This window comes from Acomys minous (assembly GCF_964271855.1).
Source record: "Acomys minous genome assembly, chromosome: 6".
Classification (NCBI taxonomy): Eukaryota; Metazoa; Chordata; class Mammalia; order Rodentia; family Muridae; genus Acomys; species Acomys minous.
The window spans coordinates 3,321,169-3,341,712 of record NC_140487.1 but is presented as its reverse complement, the minus strand read 5'-3'; the positions used below and the strand labels follow the sequence as shown (position 1 = coordinate 3,341,712).

Sequence of the window (20,544 nt, the reverse complement as noted above, 5' to 3'; positions counted from 1 at the left end):
GGATTTCTACTTTGATGAGAATAAAATGTCCTTCTCCATCTTTCTTGATTAATTTTAGTTGAAAGTATATTTTATTAGCTGTTAGAATGTGTTCTCCAGCTTCCCCCTTGGTTCAGTTTGCTTGGAAAAACTTTTTCTAGGTCTTTCCTCTCAGGTAATATCTATCTTTGTTGCTGAGATGTGTTTCTTGAATGCAACAGAATGTTGGTCATGTTTCCCCAGGCATCCTATTAGTTTTGCCTTTTTATTGTCGGGAGCCGCTCCGCCATTACAAGATGACGCTGGTTTCCTGTTTCCTGGTTCTTCACGGAAGCCCTTGCAGCCAGTGCACATGCGCAATTACGTCATCCTTACATAACCTGCTTACGCAGACGATATGCTAATTGGGTATTCTCTAGAGCGCCAATGATAAGAGGACACGTCCCTATACGCCCCTGAATTCCCTATATAAGCCTCGGGTTTTTTGGGGAAGGGGTCCTTCTCCATCTGCCATCAAAAAGAGCTGTACAATAAAATCGCTGTCGGAAGAATCCTGAGTTGCCGCGTCTCCTTTATCGGCGAAGGCTGCGCGCGACAAGTGGTGCAGAAACCCGGGAACTGCCGACCCCTGGGTGAAGGAACGACTTGAAGGACCCCTGACTGCTCGTCGGAAGAGGATTCAGAACTGACGGTGTGAGAAGCCTAGGCACTTTTCTGCAAGGTATGATTTCTGTTGTTTGGTACGGTCCGCTGTTGCTGGTTGCTTTCGTTATCGTTTTGCTGTGTCGCCTCTGTCTCAGTTGTGGGAAACGGGACAAGACTTGCACGTCCCCTTTCTGTGCTACAGATTAATTTGCTGTCAGTCTCAGGTAGATAACTGAGCAAGCGCTCCCGCTCCTGTAGATAAAGGAAGCATGGGAAATCAACAAGTTAAGCCGATTCTGGAGGCAACGCGGGCGTTGCTTAGACAAAGAGGTTTAAAAATCCCAGAGCAAGTGCTGATTAATTTTTTAAAAGAGGTGGATCGAGTGGCTCCTTGGTTTACTTCCACAGGATCCTTATCCAAGGGGTCATGGAGTAAGTTAGGGACAGACTTGATTACTGAAAAGGAGCAAGGAACATTGAGAGCAGGCACATGGCCAGTTTATAAGATGATTAAATCATGTATAGAAGATGAGAGATGTAGGGAGACGGTTAACGAAGGACAGAGGGTTTTGGCCGACCATCAAGATAGTCTATCAGAAGCAGAAAAGGGAAGAGGTTTAGGGAGAAAGAAGAAACCTCAAACAAAAAGATTTGAGTTTAAGGAGGGAAAGGAGAAACAAAAGGAGGGAGAAAAAGAGGAAGCCAGGAGGCTTTATCCCGTCTTAGACGGACTCAAAAATCTCAGGGTGGAATCCTCTGCCTCTGAGGAGACGTCCTCAGAGGAGGGGGACCTTAAGAAAAAGAAAAAAAAATTGAAATTAGGAAGGATAATTTAAAAGCTCTTGGGAATTATTAGTCGGCTCCTTTGTGGGGTCAATGACAGCTGACACCAATGGCCATGATTAATGGAGCATTTGGTAATACTACTTTCAGCTGGAATACATCTGACCTTTTTGAAACTTCTAACAGGTGATTCAGCTCGGATGCAAATGGAAATGTCAGGGTTATAAGAATTATATCAACTTATTCAAACAAGTTGCATTTCTCATTATCAACATGTGAGACAGACATGTTGGCCATTCATCACCGCGAGAAATGGTGAAATGGAAGGATGTTATTGATAACAAATGGAAAGGCCCAGATCCAATATTAATAAGATCCAGGGGAGCTGTTTGTGTTTTTCCACAGGACCAAGAAAATCCAATTTGGGTGCCGGTGCGGCTGACCAGGATAGTGAAAAAGGACGAGAAGGATGGAGACCCCGCTGCAGGTTCTTCTGAGTCTGCTGATGCTGAGTCCAGTGTTAAGGGCGCAGGAGCTTCGGTGGGGAATACTGTCAGTGTACCCTGTCCTGTTTCCAGTGATGTATGATGCACAAGTTTTTCCACGCTTTTTCTCTACAAATGCAACCATGAATACTGCATATTTGCCTCAAGATATGGAAATATTCGGGCTTATGTGTTACGTCTGTACCTTATGAAAATTTTACCCGTGCAGCAAATTTGTCTCGACAATTATCCAAGTACTTATTATCCATTTGGTCATCCCAATTTGACATAACCATGAGAGATTTGAGACTTGCCATAACTCATGTTAATTCCACCCGCATAGACCCCTCACTAGCTGAAAATCTTTCTTCTTGGAAAGAATGGATGGGGATGGGTTTATTTGGCCTTATGTTAGCTGTGGGACTGGTTTTCTGTCTTTGGTTGCTCTGCAAATTTAAAAGACAACAACAGCGTGACAGAATTGTGCTTGCACAGACTATGCTTGCTGTGGAACAAGGGGCATCTCCTCAGGTTTGGCTTAGCATGCTCAAACATTGAGACACTATCCTGATTCTAGCATTCCTGACGGGCACAGGTTCCCATTGCACCAGGATGCTACAGAATAGACCTGTGCACCTCCCGGGGCTCGAGTTCCCATTGCACGGGAATTCAGGTGTACAGGGTCTCCGTCCATGTAACTTCCTTGATCGCTCCCTGCTGCTGATGCGGAGAGCTGGATCGGTAATTTCATGGCTTCAGTTTGGCATTTTAATTGAAAGTTAAGGGGGAGATGTCGGGAGCCGCTCCACCATTACAAGATGACGCTGGTTTCCTGTTTCCTGGTTCTTCACGGAAGCCCTTGCAGCCAGTGCACATGCGCAATTACGTCATCCTTACATAACCTGCTTACGCAGACGATATGCTAATTGGGTATTCTCTAGAGCGCCAATGATAAGAGGACACGTCCCTATACGCCCCTGAATTCCCTATATAAGCCTCGGGTTTTTTGGGGAAGGGGTCCTTCTCCATCTGCCATCAAAAAGAGCTGTACAATAAAATCGCTGTCGGAAGAATCCTGAGTTGCCGCGTCTCCTTTATCGGCGAAGGCTGCGCGCGACATTTTATTGAGGAGTTGAGGCCACTGAGGTTGAGAGATGTTTTCCAATGACTGCTAGTTCCTTTTATTGTGGAGTTGCTGGTGATGGCATGTGGCTGTGCCTGTTTTTTTGTTGTTGTTGTTGTTGTTTTGTTTGTTTGTTTGTTTTGTTTTTGTTTTTTTTGGTTTTGCTGTTGTGAGATTATCTATATCCTGTATTTTTTTGGGTGGATTTGACCTCATTGGGTTGGATTTTTCTTTCTGGTATCTTTTGTAGGGCTGGGTTGGTGAATAAATATTGTTTGAATTTGGTTTTGTCATAGACTATCTTGTTTTCTACATCTATAGTGATTGAAAGTTTTGCTGGGTATAGTAGTCTGGATTGACATCTGTGGTCTTTTAGGATCTGCAAGACATCAGCCCAGACCTTCCTGCCATTCATGCTCTCTGTTGAGAAGGCAGGTGTGATTCTGATGGCTCTGCATTTATATGTTACCTGACCTCTTCCCCTTGCTGCTTTTACTATCCTATTTTTTGTTCTGTAGATTTGGTGTTTTGATTATTATGTGTTGGGAGGAAATTTTTTCTGGTATAGTCTATTTGGTTTTCTGTAGGCCTCTTTTATGTTCAAGGGCATCTCTTTCATTAGGTCGGGGAAATGTTCTTCTCTGACTTTTGGGAAAATATTTTCTGGTCCTTGGAACCTGGCATCTTCTTTTTCGTCTATTCCTATTATTCGGAGGTTAAGTCTCTTCACGGTATCCTTGATTTCATCAATGTTCTATGTCATGAATTTTTTGTTTTAATATTTTCTTTGAGAGATTTATCAATTTCTTAAATTGTATTTTCAGCCCCTGAGATTCTCTCCTCCATTTCTTGAATTCTGTTGGTGATACTTATCTCTACAATACTTGATCTCTTCTCTAATTTTTCCATTTCCAGGGTTTTCTCAGTTTGTGTTTTCTTAATTCTGTTATCATGTCTGGACAGCTTTAATCGTTCCATTAGTCTATTTGTGGTTTCATGTTTGATCTCGATGGCCCCTAATCATTTATTTGTATTTTGCCATAATTCTTGAAATGATCTATTCATTTCTTCCTTATGTCTCTCAAATAATTGCACAACCATAGCTTTAAAGTCATTTTCCTAAGATTTGACTGCATTAGAGTGTCTGTTGTTTGGGATTGCTGCAGGAGCCACACTGTCCTGGTTTTGTTTATTGTGTTCTTACACCTTCCTTTAGACATCTGCTGAGGGGGCTCAGATTTTCTAAGCTGGCAGTCAAGGGGATGAGTCCCTTCAGAAGGCAGATGCTTGGTTTATTGGCTTAGGGGACACTGTCCTTCTGCAACTTGGTCTGAGGTCTGCACCCTAGGATCTGAGATTCATCAGGATTCCTCAGACTACTTGGTCTTTAGAGAGATTAGTAGCAGACTAGGACAGTGGCTTGGAGGCCAGAACACTGTGTCTGGGATCCAGATGCTGTTCTAGAGGATTCTCTCTCTCTCTCTCTCTCTCTCTCTCTCTCTCTCTCTCTCTCTCCCTCCCTCCCTCTCTCTCTCCCTCCCTCTCTCTCTCTCTCCCTCTCTCCTCTCTCTCTCTTCTCTCTTCTCTCTGTCTGTCTGTCTGTCTGTCTGTCTGTCTGTCTGTCTCTCTCTCTCTCTCTCTCTCTCTCTCTCTCTCTCTCTCTCTCTCCTCTGTTCCCCAGGGGGCCTGCACATACTCCAGTATTTGAAAGAGTGCAGGGTGCTTTGAGTTTGTGATTGCCAAACCAGGGCATGGAGGGGACAGAGGGGAGAGGGAAGGTGTGGCTGTGATGGATGGGGTGGGGTTGGTCCAGATCCTCCCCAACCATTCAGACTGAGAAGCCCCCATTCAGTGTATTGGATTCAGCAGCCTGTTTGCTCACTAGATTTGCTGTGCCACTCTTCTGTTCCCCAGGGAGCCTGCACCCCCTTTAGTGTTCAGAAGAGTGCAGGGTGCTTGGAGCTTGTGACTCCCACACCCAGGATACTTCCAGCTGTGATGGGGAAACTGGTGGCCCTTGGTTGTTCTCTTTAGTCTCTTTCATAGTCCCTGATCTTCTGCTCCCTAAACAAGGTACACACTGTGCCCTGCTGTCTTGGATTATCCCCCTTTCTTTAAATCTTAATGATACAGTTTCCTACAGTCATAATTTGGGGTCATGTGCTCAGAACCCATACATTTTTCATCTCTGAAGATTGCTTTTAAAAATAGGGAGATACCCTAAATATTTTATTATCTTCTTAAGATTTTTTTATCATTATTGTGCATATTTTATGTTTATGTGTGAGCATACAGCCCTATAGGATTGCATGCAGAAGTCAGAGGAAAACTTTCAGGGAGCAAGTCTTCTTCCATTGTAAGTTTGGAGGATTGGGCTCAAGTTGTCAGGCTTGTGTGGCAAGTCCTTCATCCACTCAGCCACCTCACTGTCCAGAGAGTATTTTACATGGGGAGGAAATGAGGATCATTACAATTGTTGTGGTATGGCTAGTTCATTTATTTGCAAGGAATAAATATTTCATGGATATAGAAAACATTGTGTAATCCTTAGACCGAGGAAAAACACTAATATCACAGTTTTGCAAGTAACAGAACCAACAATAATGAATGGCACAATTACAGTAAATTTATATTAAATTCTGCAGACTAAAATGAGCTTTATGAATTTGGCTCCTACATAAAAAAGTCTCATAATATTTCCTTTTGGTGGAAGATCAGAATTTGAGCCAGATGTTCTTAAATATCTGTCCTCACTGAGCATTCAAACAGATTTTTCATGTGTAGATTTTGCTGTTGTTCTAGTTGGAAGTTAATTAGATTTTTTTTCTAAACCAGAATGTAATAAAACTACATTATGGAAAATACCAAATTAATTTTCCCATTAATTTAGTCTAGCCAGTTCATGGATTTCTTGGCACTTAAAATATTTTATAAAAATATCCTAGTGGGTTTTATACAAATTATAAAAGATAAAAAATAAAATGTAGAGGAATCATAGGTTAAAATTTTCAAAGCACTTGAGATAATAAAAATGCATTTAAAAATGATAATTTAATCAAATAAATTCCTACCCCAAATTAGATTTTCTTTGTAAAGATCAATCTACAATTTATTGGATCATTAAAGAGTTAATGAAATCTGATAATGATTTGGTGATTTTAACAAGAATGGCATAGTTCTATTTCTATGAATGGTTAGACTTTGTTATTTACATATTAAGCACACCCTGATATCCCATTCTGTCATTTAGTGTAGGTCATTTAGGCTTAACCTTTCAAATTCCAAGACTATTCCAGAAGATTCCCTCCCAACTCGCCTCAGCAACCATTTCATTCAAGCTTCATTTTTTTTTTTTTCTTGGTGGGCAGTCTTGAAGATTTCTGTAGTCTTATGGAAACCATTCTTATTTTGCTGGTATTTTTTTTAATCTTTGGAAGAGAATGAAAAGTTCATAACACAAGAGTTGAAATTGACATAAAGGATGTTAGAGAACTGTTTCAGGAGTCCTAGGCAACAGTAGTAATACATCTTCTTAAAGAACAAGTGTGTTTTCTTGCTCCTTGGTTTTATTTCTAATTCTGTGCTTTCCAACTGCAAATACTTGTCTTATAAGCCTTCAGAACTCTAATCCAAGGTGCAAAGCTGTAAAGATTAGTGTTTGTTTTAATAGTTTCTACTTCACACACCAGGGTAGGCACTTTAGCCATTTTTCTTTAGTCTTTTAGCATCCTATCATGACTTGAGCATTTTCGTAAAAAGTAGCTAATAGCAGAAGCTGCTTTTCTTCAATTTTCCTACAGTCATCTTCCTTGTTTAAGAGCAATACAGCCTGTGAAATACACATCTGTGTTAAAAGGTGGAGACAAACATAGAAATGACACTAAAGTGCTTATCTTGGAGATGATGTTTTAATTGTGCTTAAAAAAATGGATGTGACTCTGAGGTTAATGGATAAACATATCATTCTAGCAAATAAATACAACTAGCTTCCTTTTTCTTCCTCTGTCTTAAGTGACAGGAGCATCAGTGAAGTGCTTGGAAGTTGGAGCTCAGGGACCTGGATTAAAGTTCCACTGCTGAGTCCACATTTATTTTATCACAGTGAGCCATTCAAAAGCCCTATTATTATAATTGCCTCATCAATAGTAATAGTGACTGTAATAACCATCTCATCTGATTGCTGAGACAATAATTACAATAAATTATTGCATTTTCATAATAGTTCTTTTGTGGCCGACTTTGGGTTTAAAAAAAACCTGCATTGAGTAAAGGAACACTGTTTAGTTACCAAGACCTCTTGAATAAGCATGGTGACCTTCACTAGGCAGATGTGTGAGTTCTAGCTAGTTTAAAGAGGTGAAGTAGGAAAAAAGAAGGCTTGGAGAATGTTCATCCTGGAATTTCTGCCCACACTGAAGAGACTGTTCTCTTCTTGGGAGTAGTAAATGGAATGCTACCAACATTTTTTTTGACAAATATATTTACTCAAAGCCTATGAGGTACTTTTTTTTTTTACTGCTTAGTTCCTGTTTGAAACAAGAATATACAATATGGAAATACCATATTTTCTATACCCTGTTCAAAGTAACACAATGATGTTTGCCTGTGTCACTGGGATTGACTAATACAAAATTTTGCTCAGCACTGACCTTGGCATTTTAAATTGGATTTAGAGTTACACTTCAAGCATTGGCTACAAATGCATTATGGTGAACTAACATCTATGAGCTAATTTTCTCATTAATTAGTATGCCCTTGGCATCTGTCACCATATGTTTCAATATTCCCAAAATTACCATAGTGTGCTTTATCACTGCAAATTATAGCATTGGTGGTGCTTGATGTAGTAAGCATGACAGTACTTATTAGAACCTTTGAACAATTATTGTGGTGTGTTAATACTTCATCAAAGCCCTGCACACAGCGTCTAGGATCATAACCAACAAAGTTTTACCAAAAGGTTATAATAAGCACAACATGTAACTGCTATGCGTGAAGACTCTCTGTGTCTTCCTCACACCTAGAAAATTATGTATCCTGTTTACATGGAGCCCATTAACATAGTGTCCTATAAATTAAAGATGGCCCTCCTCACAGAAATCAGACAGGTTTCTGTAGCACTTGAGTTTCCTGTATGCTCTTGAATATGACGCTTATTATATTGATGTTTTGATATTGCATAGGCTATTTCCTCTAATTGATGTTAAGGATTTCCATTCCATGTGTCTGTGAAGACCCCCACTTCTTAACCTTGCTTTCCAGATTCGTTCAGCAAAAGTCGATTGTAAATGGCTTCTGATTAAGAGTGGGATGTGAAGGAGTCAGAATAAGTGAGGGGAGTATCGCTGACCAGAACCTTGCATCTGTGGGACTGTTGAGGTACTTACATATTTTGTATTTTCTATGGCTTGAGTAGGCTCACTGGGTGTAGTTGCCCCCTTTAAGATTCATGCTGATTTTCACAGTTTAGGGAGAAACACTGTTGTGTGTGAGTTTCTATATTTGTGAGAGACATGGATCTCCCTAGTCATTAAATTTAAATGCAAAGTGTTTTTGTAAAGTCACATGTTCTTTTAAAAGAATAGATCATCTTACAGAAGGGAGTGATTTTAAGAACAATGGAGTTTTCCAGTCTAATTTTGCTCCTGAGAGGACTGAAATCCAATGAAGGCCAGCAAGCTTCTGTGTGTTTTTTCCCCCACAGATGTGGGACCAGTCTGGATCTGATGTGGCTGATGGATCTCTGTGAACTGTGAGGAGCTTTATTGTTCACCGAGGATGGTGAGGAACAAGTCCCTGTGATGGGCATGAATATTTATCTTCCCTAGAGGAAGCAAAGCAAAGGGTCTGGGGTGGTATCTCTTCCTGACACTGTCTGTGATTGGAATTCATCCTTTGAATAAGATATAAGGATGGCAGTACACTCTTGCTAAAAAAAATGTGGCTCTTTTCAGTGAATTCAGAATATACTCTTTTCTGCCACACACTGATTTGGTGGGAAATATAATGGGTCAGTGTAATGCTAACTAAAATATTATTTGTTATTTTCCTGTAAATTTGCATAATTAATTTATATTCATATTTTAGGAGACTTCATAGCCAGCATCATCCTCTCATATAAAAAAATTAAATGTTTTAAATTATTGTAATGCCAGATAAGAATTGGCTGATAGACAAATTAAGAGAGTACAGTACAGGAGTAAGTACATGCTTATGCCGTGATTCAGCTTATGATAAATATATGACTGTAAAGCAATGGACACATTTTAACTATATGTCTGTTTCTGAATGCTTTGCTGTGGTTCTCAACCTTCCTAATGCTATGACCCGTTAGCACAATTCTTCGTTTTCTGGTGACCCCTGATCATAAATTTACTTCTGTTGTTCCATCACAATTATAATTTTGCTACTGTTATGAATTGTAATGTAAATTTTTTGGAGATAGCAGTTTGCCAAAGGGCTTGTGACCCACAGATTGAAAACTGATGCTTTGGGGACTTCATATGAGCAGACAGGGCCAGTGTTTGTTCATTTGGGCCTGGGTCGATTTGCTTAGGCTAATGTCACAGAGCTATGCTTGAGCACATGATAGAGTCTTCTTTCCTAAGGTCGAGTCATGTTCTAGTCTATGTCATATTTTCTTTGTCCATTCCACTATACCTCCAAATTTAAATTTTTTTATAAACCCCTATCAACAGCACAAGGTTCTAATTTCTTCACATCCTTGCTAATGGCTCCTATCGTCGGTGCTCTGACTGTGGCCACCTGCAGGGTCAGTATGTGATATTATAGTCCTGGTCTTTATTTCTCCTGTGTTTAGTGACATTTAAATCTTCTCCAGGAGCTTCTGTTCTTCTCACACTTTGCCAGCTCACAAACCAGATTAGTCTGCTCATTTTTCCCATTGTAAATCCATAACTTCTCAGTAGTCATGTTTTATAGGGTCTGGATATTAAGATCTCACTAAATGCGTGAATTGGGATTGTTTTCTCCCCCTTTTATGTCATCTTTTTGCTGTTTGTTGCTTTTAATTCAAAGAAGCCTGTACATTTGACACAGTCTACCTGCCTGTATTTGCAGTATTTCTTTTAGTCATCTGAAAGTGAGAAGTTCCCAAAGTCTGTCATGTGTGGAATGAGTAAAGTGTGGTACAGTTATATCATAAAATGCTAAATTATAATAAACAAGGAATAATTATTGGTAAATGAATAGAAAGTGTCCCCATACATTTACTGAGTGAAAGAAGGCAGCCAAGAACATACTGTATATTTCATGTCTTTTATGTTCCAAAATAGGACATGTTGTTCAAGACTACTGAAAATACAGTTATATTTGAGGCAGATTGTACCATCTCCTGGTATGGTATTCAAGAGGTTCCTTTAAGAATTGTGGTAATATAATTGGATACCTTATTTTGTGAAAAATAAACTTTGTATATATGATGTGGACATAATTTTATGTGTATACATCTACCTGTTAAAAAAGAAAAATAGGTGTTATTAAAGACTTGCTTAGCAAACTCAGAACTCTGAGACTCATGTCCTTTTCTCAGTTATACAATTTTCAAGTCAAACATCTACTTCTCTTTGTATTTTTTGCAAATGCACCTTAAATAAGATGAATCCTGCTATTATCTGACATCATTAACCGATTCACTGCATCATGTGTTTTTGTAGCACACAGAAGGAAGGGGATTTTCAAACATTCCTAGGAAAACTAATTTAACTACATTTATGTTGCTTGAAGAAGAATATCACCATTTGTGTGTTAAATCATCTATGTGAGATAATTCAAGGCCTAGAATGCTATTAAGCCAGCTGGGTAGAGTTTTTAGTCACAGGAATCCAATAACTTGGAGATTTGAGAATGAGCAGAGAGTCTTATTTGCAGCATTATTTCTAAAAGCTTTATTAATTATGAGCCTCATTCTTGTGGGTTTGGTTGATTAGTTGGCATCGAGAAAGTGGATGAAAGCAATGGCTTCTATTTACTTTTGATCCATCTATCTTTGAAATGGAATTAGGATAATATGCTTTAGTGTATTTTATATCTCCAGGCATCTGGAAATGATTTCTCCAAAGCATCAGCCCAGCAAAAATCAAATAGATGGTATTCCTTTAATTCTTTCATCCCACAAAAACAATCTAAAACACCCAAATTTATTTAAGGTGCCTCAGGCAACATATAGGTCATTAATTAAATATATGCACACATATTAAACCAATGACAGAGCCTCTCTTAGAAAAACTAAGGCATATGTTGGAGTCTAATCCTAAAATGGGTACATATTTTAAATTCTTAATTGTAAAAGGGTCTTGGGTATCACTTTAGGGAGCTGGATTAAATGGTGTATGTGCTCATAGGGTATAAAGTCTCTTCTTGATAACCTGCTGTCCTTCCTCTGATTGCCACCAGGGGTAATCCCCCTCAGGAACAGTCATAGGGGAGGGGAATAAGGGGAAAATGGGAGGGAGGGAAGAATGGGAGGATACAAGGGATGGGATAACCATTGAGATGTAACAAGAATAAATTAATAAAAAATAAATAAATTATTAAAAAATAAATGGTGTATGTGTTTGTTTGCTTATACAATATGCATTTAAATAAATGTGCATTTGAAACCATGTAAAACAGCTTACCGTGTTGTCTTGGGAATGCTTTTATACTTAGTGAAACAACATGTTTCCCCCCTTTGCTTACTTTATTTCCCCATTGTGATTGAAAATTTAAGGCAGAATAGAAGGCACAAGACCCCCTTCGCCAACTCCAAGCTCTGCTAAGCATTCCAAATGTTTATGCATTTAAATAAACATTTTTGTTTACATTATCTAATCTCCTGTCCTCAGCTTGTCATGGGAAGCCACATGAGTGACACTTTGGAGTCTCATTGTACTGCATTCGAGAACTTGCCACACCATATGTAGCTTGGTTAGAAGGAGGCCTTGCAAGGGAAGGCTGAGTACCATATTCATTATCCAAGCTGCATAAGGTTATGAAGATACTCTAAGTCCCTTTTGAGTCTGTCCTTTCTCCTATTCTCTGTAGAGTGGTACCTGTGACTCATTTGCTATGTACTCTCCTTAGTGTCCTGGACTTCTATACAAGTGTCTACACCTATTGCAGGTTTTAAATCATTATTATAGGACAGTTTATCCCAGTGCCAAGTAAATACTAGCCATTCATAGGAAATATTTTTTTCTGGGTTGAAACTCTTGATGAGCAAAAAGCTTCCCTCTGGAAAAGTGTTTTCAATAATTTGTCTAAATGGTGAGGATATCAGCATCATAAACTGATTTATTAACCACAGTACACTTTTCCTCCCCACTTCAATTGGTTCCCTTAATATTTAAACCTCATCTGCTTAGTGTGGGGTTGTGTTTGTGTTTCTTTGCTGCCTGTTCATGTGTTACTCAATTAGGTCTGATGTGTTGCTCTTCCTGCCATGACCACCGACATGCACTCTCTGAAGCCAGCCTGCTATCAAACGATATAAAAGTGCAGCCTTTGGTTTTCTAATTTCTGTGTCTTGAGTTACTTCAGCATCTGCTATTTTGTGAAAGGGAATAATTGTTGATTTGATAATATTTCATTACGATATTTGTACTCAACTCTCCGAAAGCACGCCAGGGTGATTGCATGTAATTGTTTTATTTTCTGGGTCCCTGAGTTTGTTGTGCAGTTTACTTTACCTTCTTTCCATTTTTCCCTCTATGCATCACAGATAATTTTCCTGCTGCCCTCTGTGTTCACAATGTTCCCCAGTGCACTGTAAGTTATCGCTTGTATGCTCTGCTGTAACGTCACAGCCTTGCAAGTCTAATATGACTGAAGAACTGTAGTGCAAAGAGTGATTTCGCATCTATGGTTAGGTCACTAACAGTATGGAGTCTGTAACTGTCATTCTGCTTCCATCATTATCTGTGTCACAGAGTAATCATGGGACAGTGTGGATCATAGAGAAGGGGATGGGCTGTAAAGAAATGGGAAGAGAGGTCAAATACATTTTGTTAATAAGAAAAAGTGACTCATTCTGTATGATGACAGTTGTATAATTCTTAAAAGACAATGGCCAAGAAACATTAAAATGTAATATAATGACAAATTGGATCAGACTCTTTCTGCTGCAGTATTACTAATTGGAAATAAACAATAGTCTTGTGTTTGATTTTCTAAGAAGAAATCTCAATAGTTGCCCTGTTTTTAAGTTATGGTTCATATTACTTGAAAAGACTTAAACATTATATAGGTTAAACTACAATGTTACAAAGAGTAAAATTATGACTCTGCAACATAAGAGAAATATATGTAAAAAATTCCACTTCTTCCTTAACTAATGGGAGAATATTAGACGTTATTGTTGTCTCATATGCATAAAGCCATCTCATGAAAACTCATTCATTTGTAAGATAATTAAAAATACAAGAAGAAAAGGAGTTTGAACACATAGGTACTCCACATTAGCAAACAATGTCCATACCATAAGAATTGGTTACCTCACTATGAGTTACAAGTCAGACAGGCCCAAGAGGGACCCAAAACAAAATGGGATATTTTTATTGATCTTGCTTGTTTGCCATAACTAGATGGTCAGTCTTTATTGCAGAAGGACACAACACATTTAGCTTCAGGACATAGAGAAATCAATCTTGAAATGACCAGGGAACTCTCTCTGTCAACTGTCTTTCATAGTTCTGGAAGGTGCTATGAAGGCTGCTGGGGAGGAAAGACATCAGTGTTTTTCCAGCACTTGACTCTACATGCTATAGTAGTTATCTACCAGGCAAGCTGTGCCCACTGATGCAGTTATGGCAAGATTATTTATGGGATGAGCAGATCTGAGGTCTGCTCTGTACTTTGGAATTCATTCCTGATAGAGGACTGGTCAGAATCCAAGGTTTAAGAAGTCATAGGCTGAACAGAAGAACCTACAGATATGATTTTTGTCAATGAGAGAATTATCAAACTGCCTTCTAAATTGTTATGTTTATATCCATATACTTGTGCTGCTCTCAACCTCGGTCAGAGAAGTTTCTTGCAATGGATAGTGATTAAGGCACGTTCATTGCCACTCCAAGTGCTGTGAATAAGAGATTTAGAGTGATGAGTCTTAAATGGGACATCTGTATCAACTTTCCCTTTCCAAGGTTCAGGAAACACTGAGGAAAAGGAAGTGGAAAGCAAGTATAAATCAGAGGATGTGGAGGAGTGCTAAGAAGTGCTAGCCTCCGGATAAGACCTAACTGTTGCACACATAAACACACAGCAGCTGTGATTACCCACACAAGCCCAGTATGGGGAGGTGATGTCTGGGTCACCTCCCATAGCTGAGGATCTCCTGGCTGTTCATGGCTACTGGGAGAAGGAGAGTTGCTTTTCTTTGGAGGGTAGCTTCTGTAAAGCTGTCCATGCCCAAGTAGATAACCCCACACTAAATTGGGGGTTATTTTCTAAAATAAATAAACATATTATTTAAAACTAAGAAGTTGGGTATTCATAGGTACTTATTGAAAACATTAGAGGATGCTGCTTTTTATTTTTTGTTTGTTTGTTTGCTTTTGTTTTTCAAGACAGCATTTCTCTGTGTATTCCTGGATGTTCTAGAATTTGTTGTGTAGACCAGGTTGGCCTCAGACTCAGAAATCCACCTGCCTCTGTCTCCCAAGTGCTGAAGTTGAAGATGTGCATCACCACCACCCAGAACCACTTATTTTCATATGAAACTATATTTTGTAGTTCATGTATCTTTGGATTATTGTCTTGGAAGACAGCAAATATTTTTATCTTTCTTATATATAATATATAAACTAACAATTTACAAATTTTGAAAAATTTCCTAATGGACCCTATGCATTGTGCAAGCTAGTTTTTCAGTACAACCAACCACTGCTTAGAACTGAAAGGTGAGTGTCCCAATTCTGGTCTTATTTTCAAGATGTGTACAATATTTCATACACTAAATAGCTATGCAACTCTGTACTTCATCTTCACCCATTCAGCCTGGAATTTGAAAGTGGCAAATAAAAATTTTCCACTCAACACTACAGTGACATAAAGGGTAAAATTATTCCTTAATTCAAGTGCCAGGCTACAGGTTATTAAATACCAAGGAGGAAGAGATAGGCTTTAAGAAGCATCAGGAAGCGTGGCTGTGTAATACTGAAAGCGATGTGATAAAATTGACTGTAACTAATAGAGTGTGAAATAGTCTTCTGCGGAGCATAATGAAGTCCTAAGGAAAACAGTTTAGACAGGAGTGGGTGGGGCCCTAGAAAGACAAGCAAAGGAAACTGTGCCATTACAGGTTGTTTTTCAAGTTGTTGCAGTGTTCAATCCTCTACTTTTGTTATCTTCAATCCCGACGGTGACATGTCATCTTAATGATGATTTCCCTAATTTAAATGCACTCCAAGAAACAAAACAGATTCAGAGAATTCAATATGCATGGGATTCCGTAGACAACCGGTATGGCATGGCAAATATTTGCTGTTTAGATAGATAGAGTTGTCTGGGGATTAGGACTACAGGGACTGTTAGGCTGGCTTCCCTGAAAAATCACAATACTGATTTAGGGGATGATTGGCATTCTACTCATGTGTCTTGTTAAACATTCCACATGGCATTATGGTTCTGTTTTTTGAACAGTTACTCCCGAGGGCCTTCAATAAGGCCCTAAACTACTTTGGTAACCAAAAGTATTATATATAAACACGTTTTTGTTATAAATGAAAATGGATAATCCTAACATGACGTAACAAACACAGCAGTAATAAATAGGAAGACATGGGTTAAATAATAGCAGCATTGTATATTGGAGGTGGGTTGCTTATCTGTGTCATTAGTACTTTATAGAAATTTCTTAAAATGATAGACCCTGTTATATGTCTGCATTATTAAAAGAAATCAAAAGTTAACATCAAGCCACTTTAACCCAAATCTTATTGTTATACTTGCTTACTTGCCAATCATACCTATGATTTTTCTCAGAACAGTTTTAAACATGAGAAATTAAATGCAAACTTTTTCTTGCTTTGATCTTTATGGCTTCAGATGATGACTTTTCCTAGTTCTTCTGTTTCATTTTACTTGACTGTTAATCACAATTTGCTGGTAATTTCAAGAATGGCACTTATATACTTATACTTTATTTAATAAGTAAATATGAATTGGGCTGGCATTTTACTGATAAGTACGTAGATGATTAGATTGATAAATGGCTGTATCTATTTCATTTCTATGGTATGGAAATCTGCTCTTTTTGTTTTGGACATTAATTATTGAATGCAGTCCTTATTTTCTATAATTCTTCTTTTCAAACAGAGATTCAGTCACAAACAAAAATTTAGGTGCTAGTTTCTGAAAACAAGCTTGCTCTAACTAAGGTATCTTTTTTGAAAATTATAATACAAAAACTTACATACTGTGATGAATCTTCAATATCATATTATTATAATAAGACCTGCTTTCCATGGAAAAACAACTGTGTAGAAGTTATGAAGCACTGGATTTAATATACAATTTATGTTATCATTATTTCTACTGTTATTGTTCAAGGACCTTCTGTTTACTTGGGGGTGTTCAGTGGCTTTGACCTCTTTAACTTGTTCTTCTTTCTTTTAGAGTCATGATTATATGTATAAGTAATGTTTACGATGCGGTAAATCACTACCACTACCACCACCACCACCACCACCACCACCACCACCATCATCACCACCATCATCATCACCACTATCATTATCACCACTATCACTATCACCACCATCATCATCACCACCAAATCATCATCACCACCATCATCATCACCACCATCATCATCACCACCACCATTACCACCACCATCATCATCACCACCATCATTATCACCACCATCATCATCACCACCATCATCATCACCACTATCATCATCACCACTATCATCATCACCACCATCATCATCACCACCACCATTACCACCACCATCATCATCACCACTATCATCATCACCACCACCATTACCACTACCATCATCATCACCACCACCATCATCACCACCATCATCATCACCACCATCATCATCACCACCATCATCATCACCACTATCATCATCACCACCATCATCATCACCACCATCATCATCACCACCATCATCATCACCACCACCATTACCACCACCATCATCATCACCACTATCATCATCACCACCATCATCATCACCACTATCATCATCACCACCATCATCATAACCACCATCATCATCACCACTATCATTATCACTACTATCATCATCACCACCATCATCATCACCACCACCATTACCACCACCATCATCATCACCACCATCATCATCACCACCACCATTACCACCACCATCATCATCACCACCATCATCATCACCACCACCATTACCACCACCATCATCATCACCACCATCATCATCACCACCATCATCATCACCACCACCATTACCACCACCATCATCACCACCACCATTACCACCACCATCATCATCACCACTATCATCATCACCACCATCATCATCACCACCATCATCATCACCACCACCATCATCACCACCATCATCATCACCACCATCATCATCACCACCACCATCATCATCACCATCATCATCATCACCACCATCATCATCATCACCATCATCATCACCACCATCATCATCACCACCATCATTATCACCACCATCATCATCACCACCATCATCATCACCACCATCATCATCACCACCATCATTATCACCACCATCATCACCACTATCATTATCACCATCATCACCACCATCATCATCACCACTATCATTATCATTACTATCATCATCACCACCATCATTATCACTACTATCATCATCACCACCATCATCATCACCACCATCATAATCACCACCATCATCATCACCACCATCATCATCACCACCATCATCACCACTATCATTATCACCATCATCACCACCATCATCATAACCACCATCATCATCACCACTATCATTATCACTACTATCATCATCACCACCATCATCATCACCACTATCATAATCACCACCATCATCACCACCATCATCATCACCACTATCATCATCACCACCATCACCATCACTACCATCATCATCACCACCATCATCATCACCACTATTATCATCACCACTATCATCATCACCACCATCATCATCACTACTATCATTATCACCACCATCACCATCATCATTACCACCATCATCATCACCATCATCATCATCTCCACTCCCCCACCACCACTATGCCCTCCATTTATGTCACTTTCTCTATCATGATCTAAGTCCCCCCCACTCCCTCCCCCTCCCACTCTCCTTCTCTCTCTTATATACACACTAAATGTATTAATTATTAATGAATTAATATCATGTTAATGTACTAGCTTTATCTGGTCTATTTCAGTTAATGAAAATTACAAACGTCTTTTCAAGTGCCCTATGTAAGCCTCTCTGCTACTTTTCTTACATTTTATACATCTTCCAACAGTATCCTTTATAGGATACATTCAATTTGTGGAATACATAAAATATAGTAAACACAGAATAGCACCGGGTGCCTCTAATGTCAATGCCTTTTGATCTTTAGAGACTCTTGTCCCCAAAGTAAAGATGGTTGGTGCTACTTGAAGAAATTTACTAGGGATAACCATTGAGATGTAACAAGAATAAATTAATAAAGGAGAAAAAAATGCAAAAAAGGAAAAAAAGGGCAGCATTGATACTTCACATTTTTAACAATATCTTCTGTTTTTGCTTAATTAGTCAAACAATGTCTATTAATGCCATCATCATCTTATCATTCAAACTTTCATAATATAGTAAATGATTTGTAACTAGGACTTTCTAAATTTCTTAAGCAAAATCTTCTTATAAGAAGAACAGCAGAATAAATGAGGTACCCTGATTGAAGGGCATGTAGATCTGAATCCCACCATCAGATTTTGTTTCCAAAATATAGGAATGATTTGTCTATGGCTCTAAGCATGATGCTGTGACATTTTAGATGGTGGGGAGCTTCAGCTTGTGGATATAAAAACAGTCACTTTAGTGTCCAATCAGTTACATGGTTATGATTACATGATAACAGTGCACTAAGTTCAGAGTGAAGAAAATCTGATTCCTTCACAAACTTTGTAAAAAAAACCGAGGAGCATCCTGGGCTTCAATTGTAATATTTGGGGCAATTCTCATTCTCTTTAACTCTCTTACTATAAATAAAAAGTTCAGGTACCAATTTAGTTGTGAGTGCAGGTAGTAGTTCTTATTATCAATTTTAGTTTATTTTGGAGATTGAAATTTATTTTATTTTATTTTTATTTTTTTTCCTCCTTTATTAATTTATTCTTGTTACATCTCAATGGTTATCCCATCCCTTGTATCCTCCCATTTTTCCCTCCCTCCCAATTTCCCCTTATTCCCCTCCCCTATGACTGTTCCTGAGAGGGATTTCCTCCCCCTGTATATGTTCATAGGGTATCAAGTCTCTTCTTGGTAACCTGCTGTCCTTCCTCTGATTGCCACCAGGTCTCCCCATCCAGGGGACATGGTCAAAGGTGAGGCACCAGAGTATGTGAGAAAGTAATATCCCACTCTCCACTCTACTGTGGAAAGTGTTCTGTCCATTGGCTAGATCTGGGTAGGGGCTTAAGGTTTACCGCCTGTATTGTCCTTGGCTGGTGCCTTAGTTTGAGCAGGACCCCTGTGCCCAAATCTGCCTATCATAATGTTCTACTTGTAGGCTTCTAGGACCCTCTGGATCCTTCTACTTTTCCATTCTCCCATGATTCTCTCATCTAGAGTCCCACTAGAATGTCCTCTCCTCTGTCGCAGTTTCCTGGTAAGTGAAGGCTTTCGTGGGACATGCCCCTTGGGCTAATATGCAGATATAAGTGAGTATATACCATTTGAGTCTTTCTGCTTCTGGGTTAACTCACTCATTATGATCATTTCTAGCTCAATCCATTTATCCACAAATTTCGGGAATTCCTTGTTTTTAATAGCTGAATAGTATTCCATAGTGTATATGTACCACAGTTTCTTTATCCATTCTTCTATTGAGGGACACTTAGGCTGTTTCCATGTTCTGGCTATTATGAATAAGGCTGCTATGAACATGGTTGAGCAAATTTTCTTGCTGTGTGCTGGAGCATCTTCTGGGTATATTCCAAGGAGTGGAATAGCTGGGTCTTGAGGAAGCCCTATTCCCATTTTTCTGAGATAGCACCAGATAGATTTCCAAAGTGGTTGTACTAGTTTGCATTCCCACCACCAATGAAGGAGTGTTCCTCTCTCCCCACATCCTCGCCAGCATGTGGTGTCGCTTGAATTTTTGATCTTAGCCATCCTGATGGGTGTAAGATGGAATCTCAGCGTTGTTTTGATTTGCATTTCCCTGATGATTAAGGAGGTTGAGCATTTCTTTAAGTGTTTCTCAGCCATTTGATATTCCTCTGTTGAGAATTCTCTGTTTAGTTCCATGCCCCATTTCTCAATTGGGTTATTTGGTTTGGTGGTATTTAATTTCTTGA

The 20,544-nt window shown here is 38.9% G+C and overlaps 1 long non-coding RNA gene across 1 annotated transcript; it reads left to right on the top strand.

Moving 5' to 3' along the window:
* The first annotated feature begins 257 nt into the window (after nucleotides 1-257).
* LOC311600697 lies at nucleotides 258-2,965 on the top strand. Its single transcript, XR_014780315.1, has 2 exons — nucleotides 258-700; nucleotides 1,813-2,965. It is a non-coding gene; the product is annotated as an uncharacterized lncRNA (long non-coding RNA).
* Nucleotides 2,966-20,544: the final 17,579 nt, after the last annotated feature.